The sequence below is a fragment of the Euprymna scolopes genome, chromosome 30 (assembly GCF_053919585.1).
Source record: "Euprymna scolopes isolate OS-2025 chromosome 30, ASM5391958v1, whole genome shotgun sequence".
In the NCBI taxonomy this organism is placed as follows: domain Eukaryota; kingdom Metazoa; phylum Mollusca; class Cephalopoda; order Sepiida; family Sepiolidae; genus Euprymna; species Euprymna scolopes.
In genome coordinates, this window is record NC_136511.1 from 102,967,312 (window position 1) to 102,981,157 (window position 13,846).

A 13,846-nucleotide genomic window follows, 5' to 3' on the forward strand; every position below is an offset into this window, starting at 1 on the left:
GGCTTGCATTCACTAACATCCGTGGGCTTAGAACTAATTTAGCTGATGTTTAAGCATTTCTCCTTACAAATACCCCGGATATCTTAGCACTAAGCGAGACTAACCTACACTCCCCCATCCCCTCTAACTACTTTAACATGCCTGGCTATCTCCCACTCTGCCGTAAGGACTCTGACAGACATATGCACGGACGGAACCCTCCCCCTGACTAGAGAAACAAACTTAGAAACGGACGATCAAGCCTTTATGTGCTTTAGACTAACCATACAACACAACATTAGCTACTTTTATTTTCTCTACCACTCTCCCTCGACCCAGGACTGCACCATAATAAACAAAGTCTCTAATAGCATAGACACAGCACTCTCCCTCGACACTAGCGCACAAGTACATGCATTTGGTGACTTTAATGTTCACCACAAAAACTGGCTTGGATTCTCTACTCACATAGATGAAGCGGGCAGCACAACACATAGTTTTGCTATATCTCACTCCCTATCACAAATGATTACGTTTCCAACCCGTTTCCCTGACCAGCAAGAACAACACGCATCACTTCTAGATCTGTTTCTGGCTACAGTTACCGAGGATTGTACAACAGATGCTGACAGCCCACTCAGGAACGCTGAACATGCAGTGATAATGGTAGAAATCGCCCTAAATTCTAGACCCAAAACTGAAGAGCCAGTGCTCAAAACAACGAGATATTATAAAAAGGGTGACTGGGAAACCATCAGAGATCTTATCAGAGCTGCCCCATGGGGGAATATTTTTTGTCTTCCTGCTGAACAGTGCGCAAATGAGACCAAAAAAACAGAAGTGTACAGAAGCTAGAAGTAACGTTAAGAAAGAAATAGCGACAGCTGAGAGAGAATTTACTGAAACCACTAAAAAACGCATCGAAGCACAAAAATTAGGAAATCGTGACTTCTGGAAAATCTACAACAGTGTAGTAAATAATGGGCAATCAATAATTCCCCTGCTAACCAACAATCACGAGGTTGTTTGCTCAGCAACCGAGAAGGCTAATATGCTTGCCAGCCGATTTGCCTCGAGCTCCACACTGGACCCTTCCAAACACCCCCTGCTTGACTTTCCTTTGCGGACAGACGCCACGCTAGACGATCTAAAAATCACCCCTGCTCAGGTACACGATATCATAAAAAAACCTTGAAACTTCAAAAGCATGTGGACCTGATCTCATCCCAGCTGTGCTATTAAAAAAGTGCTCAGCCGAAGTAGCTCCAGTTCTCTCCAAACTCTACAACAAATGCCTTAATGAATCATGCTTTCCGAGCTGTTGGAAAACTGCTTCTGTGGTACCAGTATTCAAGAATTCTGGCGAAAGAACTGACCCATCAATTAATAATAATTAAATCCTTTTTAGATAAGAAAAAAACCAGGTTGTCCTCGACGGTCGTAGATCTAAACAGTGTGATATAAATGCGGGAGTGCCTCAGGGGTCTATCCTTGGACCTCTATTGTTCTTAATATTTATTAATGACCCCCCCGACAAAACTGCCTCTGAGATGGGTATATATGCTGATGACACTACACTCTATAACAGGCATGACAGGAAAACAAATGAACATATATCTAAAGAAATGGCAAAAACACTAGAGGATGATCTCCAATCTGTAGTGGAATGGCATAAATGGATGGTCACATTTAATGCTGCCAAGACTAAACTGGTTTCCTTCAATAATTACAAGAAACCTTCTCTGCCACCAATAGCAATTGCCAGCGACTCCCTGTCTGAGAGTACATCTTTCAAACTGCTTCGCCTAACGTTCACAGGAAACATGAGTTAGAACAATTATATTGAAAACATTGCCAGGGCCGCTGCGAAAAAGGTAGGCTCTCTCTACCGTGCTAGAAAACTACTGAGACCTGAAAGTATCCTGTACCTCTATAAGGCCACCATTCGCCCATGTATGGAGTATTGTTGTCACATTTGGGCTGGTTCATCTGCTACTAGTCTCTCGCTCCTAGACAAGGTTCAAAAGAGAGTCGCCAATCTGATAGGCCCTGAACTGGCATCTAAGCTTCAGCCTCTGTCCCATCGACGAAATGTTGCATCCCTCTGCCGTTTCTACAAGTATTTCAATGGTGAATGCTCTGACGGCCTGCAGACACTTGTTCCCCCACGACGTAGACACCCTCGACAAACCCGACAGGCAGATAAATCCCACCCCCACACAGTAGAGATCCCTAGATGTAAAAGATCTTTCTACTCCAGTAGTTTCTTCCCCAGAACCGCTAGACTCTGGAATTCCATTCCAGGATCCTGCTTCACTAACTCTATTGACATGCAGAAGTTCAAGTGTAGCGTGAACCGACATTTTGCTGCCCAAATCCCAACATAGTGCCCCAGTAGTTGCTGCCCCTGATAGTAGCCCCCTACACCAAAGTGGCAATGTGCCTTGTTTGGAGTGAAAATGTAATAATAAAAAAAAGATATTTTCAAACAATACTCACCTAACCCGTTGCGGTTAACCACCTGACGAAGGCCAGAGGAATCGTTAGCAAAAACGTCGTAAAACAACAACTATGAAGATGGGGGATGAGAGTCAGCAAATAAATAAATAATGTTTTCTTATTTTACAGTTTTGTTTCTTTTTAGTGTTTTCACTTTACCGTCTCTGTAAGTTTTGATTTTACTTAGATAACCATGACAGAAAGTCCCGACGCGAAGTTGGGTTGGGTTTTGTTTAAGTAATGGATGATTGCAATTCAAAATAAGGTAAAAAGACTCCTTCAAATATTCAATGTTTTGGTCTTTTCAAGCACTTTGTTTTGTACTTTGCATTCTCTTCCTAAAAATCGATCATAATTGTAATTTAAAATTCAGGGAAAGAATTCAAAGTTCAGATTTAATAAAAAATAATAGAGTTCCCTTAGTTACAGTTTAGCATCCTAAGTTTTATTCATAGTGATGTATTAGTATTAGAAGTATCAGGAGTTATACCAGGCGAATATATCAAAGTTTTTTTTTAACAACTACCAACGTGAATAACTACAGCGGTATTTGAACCTTTGAAATACTCCTTAACAAGGAGTCCTTTAACAAAATTCTATATTATCTAAAACCGGAGCCCCCCCCCAATTGTGGTTTCAGGGAAACGTCTAGTATGTTGGATGTGTGTGAAGGCGGTACACTTGACTTTTACATATCCTAAACAAAATCCAGGATCACCAAACCCCCAAATCGTGTTTCGATCACCTAACAACTAAAATGTGTGACTGAATTCCAATCAAAAAGAATAATGAAAAAATCTCTAATCGTTCGGCTTCAAAATATTCTCTGACTTCCCTCAAACCGGTTCTGGCCACTGACGATTATAAAAATGTGTATGCATGTGAGTTCATCCAAAAGATAGAAGAATTGACCGTAGTAACCTTAAACATTACGCTAAAGTTACCTCAAAATAAGAAATATTAGGAATAAGAACTAGTAAGGACCCGGGGCACAAAATATAAAGAGCTGATGAAAATTAAAATAAGTTCGATGACGACCAGAAAAAGAGAAGAGAAGAAAAGAAAATATGTCTTTCAACCTCAAATATAATAAAACCTTCCCCCGTTAAAGATAGTCCCTTTCAAGTAACAACTGTTCCTCCCCACCCAATTAATTCTTCCCTACCTAAAAGGGAATACAAGTTGACACCCCTTAAATCACACTGTAAAGTTGAGACCCCTTCCTCTAGACACTTCTCGTTCTCCACTTCCTGCGACACTCTAAAAAATTCGCCGCTTCCTCTCTAATAAAAAAATGATATTTCATCTCCTCCTACACCTATTCATCTCCAAGACGTCAGAGAACCCCCTCATAAGAGAGTGAGGGTTGAAAAAATATCAATTTATTTTTCACTGAAAAAAGACATATGTAAAACAATCCCAGAAATAGGAATGATCATGAAATTGCACCATGTAAAGGACGATAGAAATCTTGTCGACATAAAGACTGAATATAAATGACGTTGCCAACCCAGAAAACTTCCCAAACGACAAAACGACTCCTAACGGTTGGTTGGAAGAACTAAGGAGTCAACCAGGATGCAGAAGGTAAACACGTCTTTCATATTAACAACTTTCTTGCATTCTTTTACGTCAAAGAGTTGCTTGAATTAAAACGATGTGATGGACAGATTTCAGTTGGGATGTACCTATCACTTTATAGAGCGATTAAAGTAACGTCTCCCCCCCCCCTAAACATCGGAGGTATCCTTTGATGGTCTCATTAGCACTGAAATGGGACAGGGTTCTCTGGGGACAGCCGTCGTTGTCTTAAAATCAGCGACGTTCGTTTCAAATATCCAACTCTAAAACACCATGATATCACTCACATTGACTAGTTTAGATTGTTGAGGGTTGAGGGACGCCTCTCGTAAATTACAAGTTTCGCGTGACTTAGTAAATAGCATTTTAAATGCTTTATGTGATCCGATATTCGATTTATTGGGGTTTATATGCCCAATGACCGGACTGAGCAGGTTGCCTCTTCCGGCGGATTCGCCTCTTGGATAAAAACCACAGCGGAACGGTGAAGATAAGTGGTTTGAGAACAGAGCCTTTGAAGTTGTCCAGATCTATTCATCAAGTTTGTTTTCTTTCACCGATGCTTTATGTGATTGAGTTGGAACTTTTCCTTAGCAAAATTAGAGTTAACCCGGTCTTTCGTGGCATTACCTTGGCCGATGCTTGTACCACAGCGAAGTACTCCGCTTATAACGACGGTGTGACCGCGCTTGTAATGAGCAAGGTCGAGATTAGAGTCATCAACATAAAAGTAAGACGGTATTAACAGGTGGCAAAGGTTATAATCAACTGCAGCAACTTTGTTGAATTATGCATTGGTTCCTGGAGAGGAATAACCTTTCAGGGGCCATTTGATTGTACTTTAATTGGACTTTGATATAAGTACACACATGGTAATTATTTTCTTCTTTTAAAGTGTTTTAAGTTTATCATCTCCAGCCGTTATTGGAAGATGAGAAACCACAGTGAAGTTAGAACGGGATGCGAATTACAGCGTCAGTGAAAAGGAGTACTGTCAATTTTTATAATATTTTCATTTTCTTCATTCTTTTGCAAACAATCTAATACACACACACACACATATATTATATATGTATATATATATAATCATCCACATACAGTTCTGTTTCGTTGTATCACAACTCATTAGTGCGGCTAGACTAGCACCTATATATATACATACATACATATATATATATATCTGTATATGTAAAACAGTAGATGTATGTATGTGTGTGTTAGTATATAACTATTAATCTGTATTTTAGTCTTTATTATTTCATAAGTGGATAGAGGCTACATTTGTATTTTGCTAACCGTCACCCTAACCCTAACTTGCGCTAATCCTAATTCAGCCTTAATTTGACCCTAGCTAACCTGAAAATTTGCAGAAAGAAAACATCGATTGAAAATCTATTGATACATATTCCATAAAAGCACCAACAATTTTGCATTCAGGAAATAATGTTAAGTGCAATACAGCATTCAGATTAAAAGACTTTTAGGAAAGCAGTCATTAGCTTTTAGGGATGTGTTCACGCCAGATTTTAGGTTTTTCTTTGGGGTATTTTTATAATGGAAGAAGTATTTTTGTAACAGAAGTATTTTTAGGATGAGCCGAATTCATAGAAATATTTTCAGTGATAAAGCTTTGCAGGATATAAATCAAATCAAATGTGAGAAAATCGAGAAACATACCATACGGAAAACAAAACAAAATAATGATTCACAAAAGAAATAATTTATATATGTTTAAAATGGAAGTTTACAGCAATAAGAAAACATAGTATGTTTGTGAATATTTTTAGAGTCATTGTAAGAACAATGAGAATTCATTAGCTCAGACATTGAAGAAGTATGAATCGATTAAATAAGAGTCGTGAATTTAAGGGGTCAGGAACAATCGTGTTCAAATATCCTCTGCGCCTTTTATATGTGATTAGCGTGGGTTCCCAGCGTTGCCCTGGTGTTTGGAGGTATTCAGGCAGGCTAGAAATTAGACCGGGAAGGAGGAAAAAAAATGAAAAAAAAATAAGCAAAAAACCTGACGTCTTTGCTGATACGGCCATCGCCAAACCGTAAGTGACAAATGTTTAAAGTAAGGCTAGTCTATCGAAAACACTTCGAAAATATCGGCGGAAAAAGCGACCGACCTCTCCTTGTAGAAAAGTGACCAATTAAGAGTGAAGGAATTAATATTTTTAGCCAATTTTTCGATATTTGTCGTCCGAAGGGTGGAGCTTCAAAACAATACCAATTTCGTGAAAATCCGTCACCTATGGCGAAAGTATTAGGCAAGCAAACGTACATACATACATACATACATACATTTAAACAGACCGGTGAGATTTATAATATAGATAATTCATTAAAAGTTGTTTATAAGAGTCAATGTTCATTTGATTTCTTATTAGTAAGATATTTCAATGAGAAAGAGTGAAAATATTTCAATTAATAACGTTTATACAATTTGACAGACCATAGTGTCGATAAATTGTTTGTGCCTGTGTTTTCGTTAATGTTTGTGTGTGCGAGTGGAGAAACATGTTGTAGAGAGAAGCGGTTACAGTAAAGCGCCCAACGACACCGATCCACAGATTCGGATGAACTGGCATCCGCTGATTTATGGAAGAAAAGTGGCTTTTTAAGGATTTTGGTGACTCTTAGAAATACCAAAAAAGTTTTCAGAGTGACTCAACATACAATTATTTGTTTATATTCAGAATAATGTATGTGCAGATGACGTGCGCACAAACGCGTTTACGCATTTTGATTTTGTACGTCGATGTGTAAAAATCGATTACTACAGGCTTACCCCAAAAGTTTAAGACTGTTCACATTACACTTGTCTCTGCTTGCCCCTTAACCAATTCTTGTAGAAATTACGGTTTTGCTCTGAGTTAAACTTCATAAAAGAAACTTTAGGGATCGTTCGTATACAATAATCTCGTTTGGCTTCGTAAATGTTATTTTATGATGAAATATTCGAAACTGTCCGTAAAACTTTCTCGTTTGGGTTTTATTTATTCATTTTTTTTAAATTTTTTACTGTTTCCTGATTCAACATTTATTTTTTTTTTTAGAAGAAAAACCTGAGCATCATCATCGATAGGATATCAAATAATAGCCAAGATTAGAACCCGGTCGGCATTCTGCGAATTTTGTCCTTCCTCATTTCAGATATTAGAATATAACAAATCAAATGCGGGCAGATAAAGCATAAACAAGAAAAAACACATAGACTAAAGAGATTGACCGGAAAATTAAACTAGTTATATAATACTCTTATAAAACATGTTATGAGCCGTTCCACTAAATTTACAAATTTACCGAATTTCCATGACTAACGATTACTATATTGTACACTCGTTAGCCCTTATCCTCGAGTGGCCTCTGGGCCTTGATAAGTGGTGGTGGTTATGTAAAAAAAAAACAAAAAAAACACGCTCCACACAAAGAGGACTCTTTACACATATAGAACATAATCCTGAAGTTATGACATTTTTTTCAAACATCTTCTATATTAAATATTACGGCTATCCGACATTGCCGTGATCCTAGCCAAGAAAATAGAAGAATTATAACCCCCCCTCTCTCTCTCTCTCTCTCTGTCTGTCTGTCTGTCTCTGTCTGTCTCTCTCTCTTTCTCACTCTACAATCTTCAGTTACGTTATTTTTTAAGCAAACACAACTTCTTTACTCTCATTCATCTGCAAGCTTTGGCAACTGATGTAAAAACTACAGAATGAAGACAGAAAAAAAGTTCAAAGCATCTGACTGACTATTTAACCTATTTTCAGTGTGTTTATTCGAACATATACCAGAAAGAATACAAAAAAGTGTTTCATGATTACCAGTAAACTAATTTTGCATCCGGTGGATTTTGAGCTTCATAACTCGTTTTCCTTATTTTGTTCTTTAGTTCTCATATTCCATGAGTGATATTCTGAAAAAGATAAAATAATTGCTGTTTCTGAAACAGAAGCCATTCTTATTAACATTTACCGTTGGCAAGTTTTTGGCCTAAAGTAGTATTTTTAGTTCGTGACATCAAGTGGCTTCATGTTTTGTCATGAGCGATTTACATTATATATATATATATATATATATATATATATATATATAGTTAATACACACTATATACTGTTTTCACGAGGATATATCATGTCATGAGGTTACTATATTGTACAAGTATACGTAGAACAAATATTCAAAACTAGCAGGACCCGTTAACCAGCGTTGCCCGGTGGTAGCACCCTCTGCGTAAAAAAATTAAAGTTAGCTGTTGTTGTAACCCCAAACATCAACTTCATCATGTTAAGAACAGCTTTCGGAATGGATACCCCCAACCCGCCTATGTTAAGAAAGGTTTTCGGAATAGACACCCAATTTAGTGAGTGGGGGTGGAAGTGGAGTTGTCAAAATTTTGGCCGATATGTAACTTTGATAATTGCTGTCAGGATTCCAATGTTCAAATAATATGAACGGACAAAAAATTTGGTGGTTGCAGTGTCGGTCAGCCCGTGCGTACTAATCTGGCGAGCGGGGTATAGTTTAGGGTATGATATTTTTGTTCGCAAGATTGAATTTTAAGCGACAAAATACTCTCGAACCCTCTATCACTTAACAAGAACTAAATTCCCTTAGACAAATGTACATTTCCATGTAAACATGTAAACGGTATTAGAAAAAAAGAAACACTATAAACCGAACGTTTTCTTTAAATAATAAACAAATATTATTTATTTTAAACAATATATGCAGACGTTTCTTTATATTAAAAACAATATAAAGAGAATACTTTATATTTTTAAACAATTAAAACGTTTTTAAATTTTAATTTAAGATAACAGAAACAGAAATTTGTTATAATTTTGAAAGAAATATTGCTCACAGACATTTTTCAATATATATATATATATATATATATATATATATATATATATATATATATACCCGAAAGAAAAAACAATTGATGGAAATTAGGTAAAAAACAAGTTATGTAGCTTTGTGACCTATTTGCGTTAAAAAACAAAACATTTAATATTAGTTATAAGTGTTTAAAGTACGCACAAATATTTTTCAATATATATACATAAAAGAAAATACAATTGTATTTTGCTTTGTGACCTATTTGCATTTAAAAATAAAAACAAAACATTTAATATTAGTTATTACCCTTATGAGTGAAAAAAATTAAGCAACCCCTATACAAAATGAAAATAGCAGTGAGTACCCGTTCGAGCTCAAAAAATTGCCCCAGTAGCCAGGATCAAATGTGTAATGCTAAGAGGAAATAGAGTTGAAGAAAAAAAAGGAAACATATTAGTCAACTGGCCCACGGCAAACCTATAACGTTATGAGCATTCGAAATAACGCGCTTAAAACGTATCAGGAGGCGTGAATGATTTTGCGAACCAAATAAAATGAGTTCAAAGGTTTAGCATGGCTACGATGATGACGACGCGTCTCTCTTCCTCTCTCCCCTCTCTTTGAATTCCCCTCTCTCTCTCTCAGCGCATATTTACTTTGATAGTCTCTCCCTCGCTGTTTTATAAAACCTCCAATTTCGTGCTTACATGCTTTTTTGTCTATGCAGGAAAAAAGTATAAAAAAACTGTAATATAGTAAGCGAAGTATTATATTTTGAAAAAAAAAGGGGGAAACAATTGGTTTGTTTTAGGTTAAAACGATTACAGGGCATAGAGAGAGAGAGAGAGAGAGAGAGAGAGAGAGAGAGAGAGAGAGAGAGAGAGAGAGAGTGGCCATGTTTGTAAAGGTCTAGTATGTTCATTTATTTAAGAAGATGTGTATTCTGAAATAAACGATTTGTCAACTTCCAGCCAATGTGTATTGCCGGAACTGAAAAAAAAAGGGAGAAATTATTATTTATGTAAAGGGAAAAGGAAAGATAATGGTTTGTGCATGATTATATGAGCCAATTACGAAGGTAGACAGGGCGGTATATGAATAATGTGCATATTATTTCCCGGTGTTGACTGGTGCCAGTATGAAGCCTTAAAATTTAGAGAAAAAAAGTAGTAACTATTTTCTCTAAAGATAGGGAGATTGTGATAGTGGCGCTCCTAGGATACAATGCAGGATTTTATTATAACGACTAAATATGTCGTTCTAAAATTACACAAAAGAGTGGCTAATAGTGTAGACATAATACATTTGTATGTGGTATCTTTTGTTACAAACCTACGGTACTTTGGTCCAAAGGGGAATTTCTGCAACCAAAGTATTATATATGGAGATAAAATAATATTCAAAGCCGAAAACAAGATCCACTTTGCTATAGCTAACCCACACTTAATTATATTAGTAATGATGTACCTTCTCGAAGTGGTATTACCTCAACCAATAGAACTTGGCTGGATACGCCACCCGACTAGATTAATTTAAGTCCTGGAGTTCAATAATACCAAGAGATCACAAGAAAGATATACTATAGCATATTTTACTGGTCAACTGGGAAGAGGAAAATTAATGTCATTTACTAAATCAACGTTTAAGAGGAAAAGAATTTTAGTAGAACACTCGGATATTTATGTGTCTCATATACATGTCAAGTCTTAGCCCAAAGAAGGGGGAAAAAGCTCAATACGCAACAGAGAGTAGATCTTAATATAAGAGAAAGAAAATTTAAACTGTAAGTTCTTGCTATTCTTCTCATCTAATTTAGATAATAGCAAGAATAGCATTCTTTGAAACTCCGCGGAATAAGGACTTTGTAAATTGTTTTTTGGAGTATTCAGTCGAACAATAAATTTGGATTGTAAAGTTTAACTTACAGTTTTAATTTTCTTTCTCTTATAATAAGCTCTACTCTCTATTGCGTATTAAGCTTTTTTTTATTTCGTTGGGATTAAATTATCTATATATAAATATTGGTATTTATATTAGATTGAACTTTACCATTGCGTATATCAGGTAAACACCACATCCTTTTGATTTCATTACTTATATATATATATATATATATATATATATATATATATATATATATATATATATATGGACGAATATTAAATTTAACAATGATGACGACAAGCTATTGTTATAACTCCACAAAAATCGAAAGCTTTCTACTCTAATAGTTTCTTCCCTCGAATAGCTAGACTTTGGACTTCCCATCCTGCTATCTGCTTCCTTTACTGTACTGATATGCAGAAGTTTAAATATAAATGTTTAAGACAATATTCTATCTATGCATTAATGTTTTAGATGGTGGGAGGAAAAGTGAATGACGTAAGTAAAAGGCAAATTATTAGAGAAGCGGGGAAAAGGAATGGATCTAGATGATGTAAATAATTAAAGAGATAAAGAGAGAAAAGAGAAAGAGGAAAAGGAGGATAGAAATAGGAAATAAGAAAGAAAGAGAGATGGATAGAGAGAGGGAAGAGAGATGGGATAAAGAATAAGTGAGTGAGAGAAAAAAGTATGGAAGAAACGAGATTATTTTATGATATAACAAGATAGAGGGTAGATTTTGTAAACCTGTAACGGCGTAACGATGTAAGCCTGTGCTAAAGCAAAGCTCTTTGTAAATAAAAATACAACATTATAAAAATGGCGATTAGATGTTTATATAAATAGACATTAGAGGAAGTCGTTTGCAGGTAGCGATCACATGGGCCAGAAAATAGAAGTGCTACAAACTTGAAGGTTGTAGGTTCGAAGTCTGGTTCTGGGTGGACACTAATGTAACCGTATTGAAGAGCAGGAAAACAGTTTATCTATGAATGGTGACTACTATTATATATACACACACAATACATATGATGCGTCCGTTCAGTCTCGAAAAACAAAGGATACGCCCTGTAGGAGCAGCTGCGCGTGTAATTATGTGGCAAGAGTTGCGCAATCCTCAACCACGCCTCCCCTGAATCAGCATTGTTTGAGTTCAGTTGCAAGGAAAAGTCCAAGACGACTGAAAACAATGCCGAGATAAACGGAGAGCATATACAGTACCTAGAAGTCCCAAATGGTCACTCATCTGGTACTGGCCAGGCTCATCGTTGCTTAACCTCGGTGATCTGACGGAAACCGGTGTGTCAAACATGATTAGCGTTCGTGTGTGTGTGTGTACAACTCCCAATGACCAAAGAAATATAAAGCCATATGTGTGTACAACTCTCCTGGTTAAGAAATATTAATGCCCATGATAGGATACTTCTGTCAACGGAGACATTATACTTTATACGTAATTTCTATATATAGCATTCTTTAAACCACATCTACATTGATTGAGTTACGGTCATTAGCATATCACATTAAATTAAATCTATTTAAATAATTAGCTCAATGATATTACTTATTCGACATAATAGCTTTGTTTTAACTGTACTTATTAAATTTTTTTTTAATTATTTAGTTTATTTAAATTTCAGTTTATATTTCATTTAACTTATTTTATCTGTAATATTAAATCGTTTAATTTTCAAACCAGAAAACCAAAGGGGAAATAACTGTGATAGTTTAATTGAAAAATCATTTCAAACGGAGCACGTTATTAAATATTTTCTGTAATAGATTTGTTTTCATTTCAAAATATTCTAAGCTGAATTATTATTTTTATTTTTAATTCAGAGGAATTTTTTTCCCGCTTATTCTTAATTTTTAAGTAACCTTTTTTATATGTTAGAGAAAAAGGTTAATATGAAGAATCACTCCACCCTCGAAAATTCCTTTAAAATTACCACTTGGATAGGTTTTCGGGGGCGCTGAAAACGAAAATAACGTTTAAAATTACGGCAAACGAGTAGTTTCCAAGATACGGAAAAAAAATGTTATGTAATTACTTTTCTATAATAATTTAACGTAAAATGAGCACCCACTTTGTGGCACCCATTTTTATTTTTTTGTTTTGGTGGTGGTGGTGGTGGGGGGGGGAGACTTTCTTTCCACCATCGGAAAAACTTTTAAAATTACCACTAACGTTAAAAATTCCAGGAAACAAATAGTTTTTAGGATATGAAGAAATGCAACACCTTTATGGCACCGGCTGTGACCGCCACAGCACCCCCGCCCCTATATCGCCTCCCACCAAATGTAAACAGAATTTTTCTAAAATATTAAACGGTTCTTCTGCTCGGTTGATGTTGGTGCTTACTTACGTTAAAACGGTCAATTACACTGCAGAAGCACCCGTTGAAAAATATGCAAGTACTATATCGATTATCCCCCTACAAAAAAAAGAAAGAAACATATAAACCGGCAGCACCCCCAATGATAATCACAAAGTGGGTGCTCATTTTACGTTAAATTATTATAGAAAAGTGATCTTCCACTTTTTTGAAATTAACATTTCTTCATATATTGGAAACTACTCGTTTGCCGTAATTTTGAAGGTTATTTTCGTGTTTAGCACCACCGAAAACCTTTAAAAGTGGTAATCTTAAAGGAATTTTCGAGGGTGGAGTGATTCTTCATATTTACCGAGAAAAATAATTAAAATTAATGTCCTCATTTACTTGCATCCCCACGAGGGCAGAGTTAGTCAGACACAGGGCCAAATCCATCATCTTTTGTTTTGGTTATAAAATTTAATCGGTGTTGCCCAGGATTTATTATAATAATTATACAATAGCATGACTGCGAGACAGATTTTCTTTATAATTTATTTAATATTTTAAATTAAAAATAGTCAATTTTTACGACGTGCCCCAGCGTCGTTTAACCCCTAAACAACATAATAAAGACCTGCTTTTTTGTGGCTTAATACGTCTAAGCAGTCTTTATGATAGAAGAAATTTGGGGGGGGGGGGAAATTAACCTTTTTAGCGTGGGGGATAACTTTTCT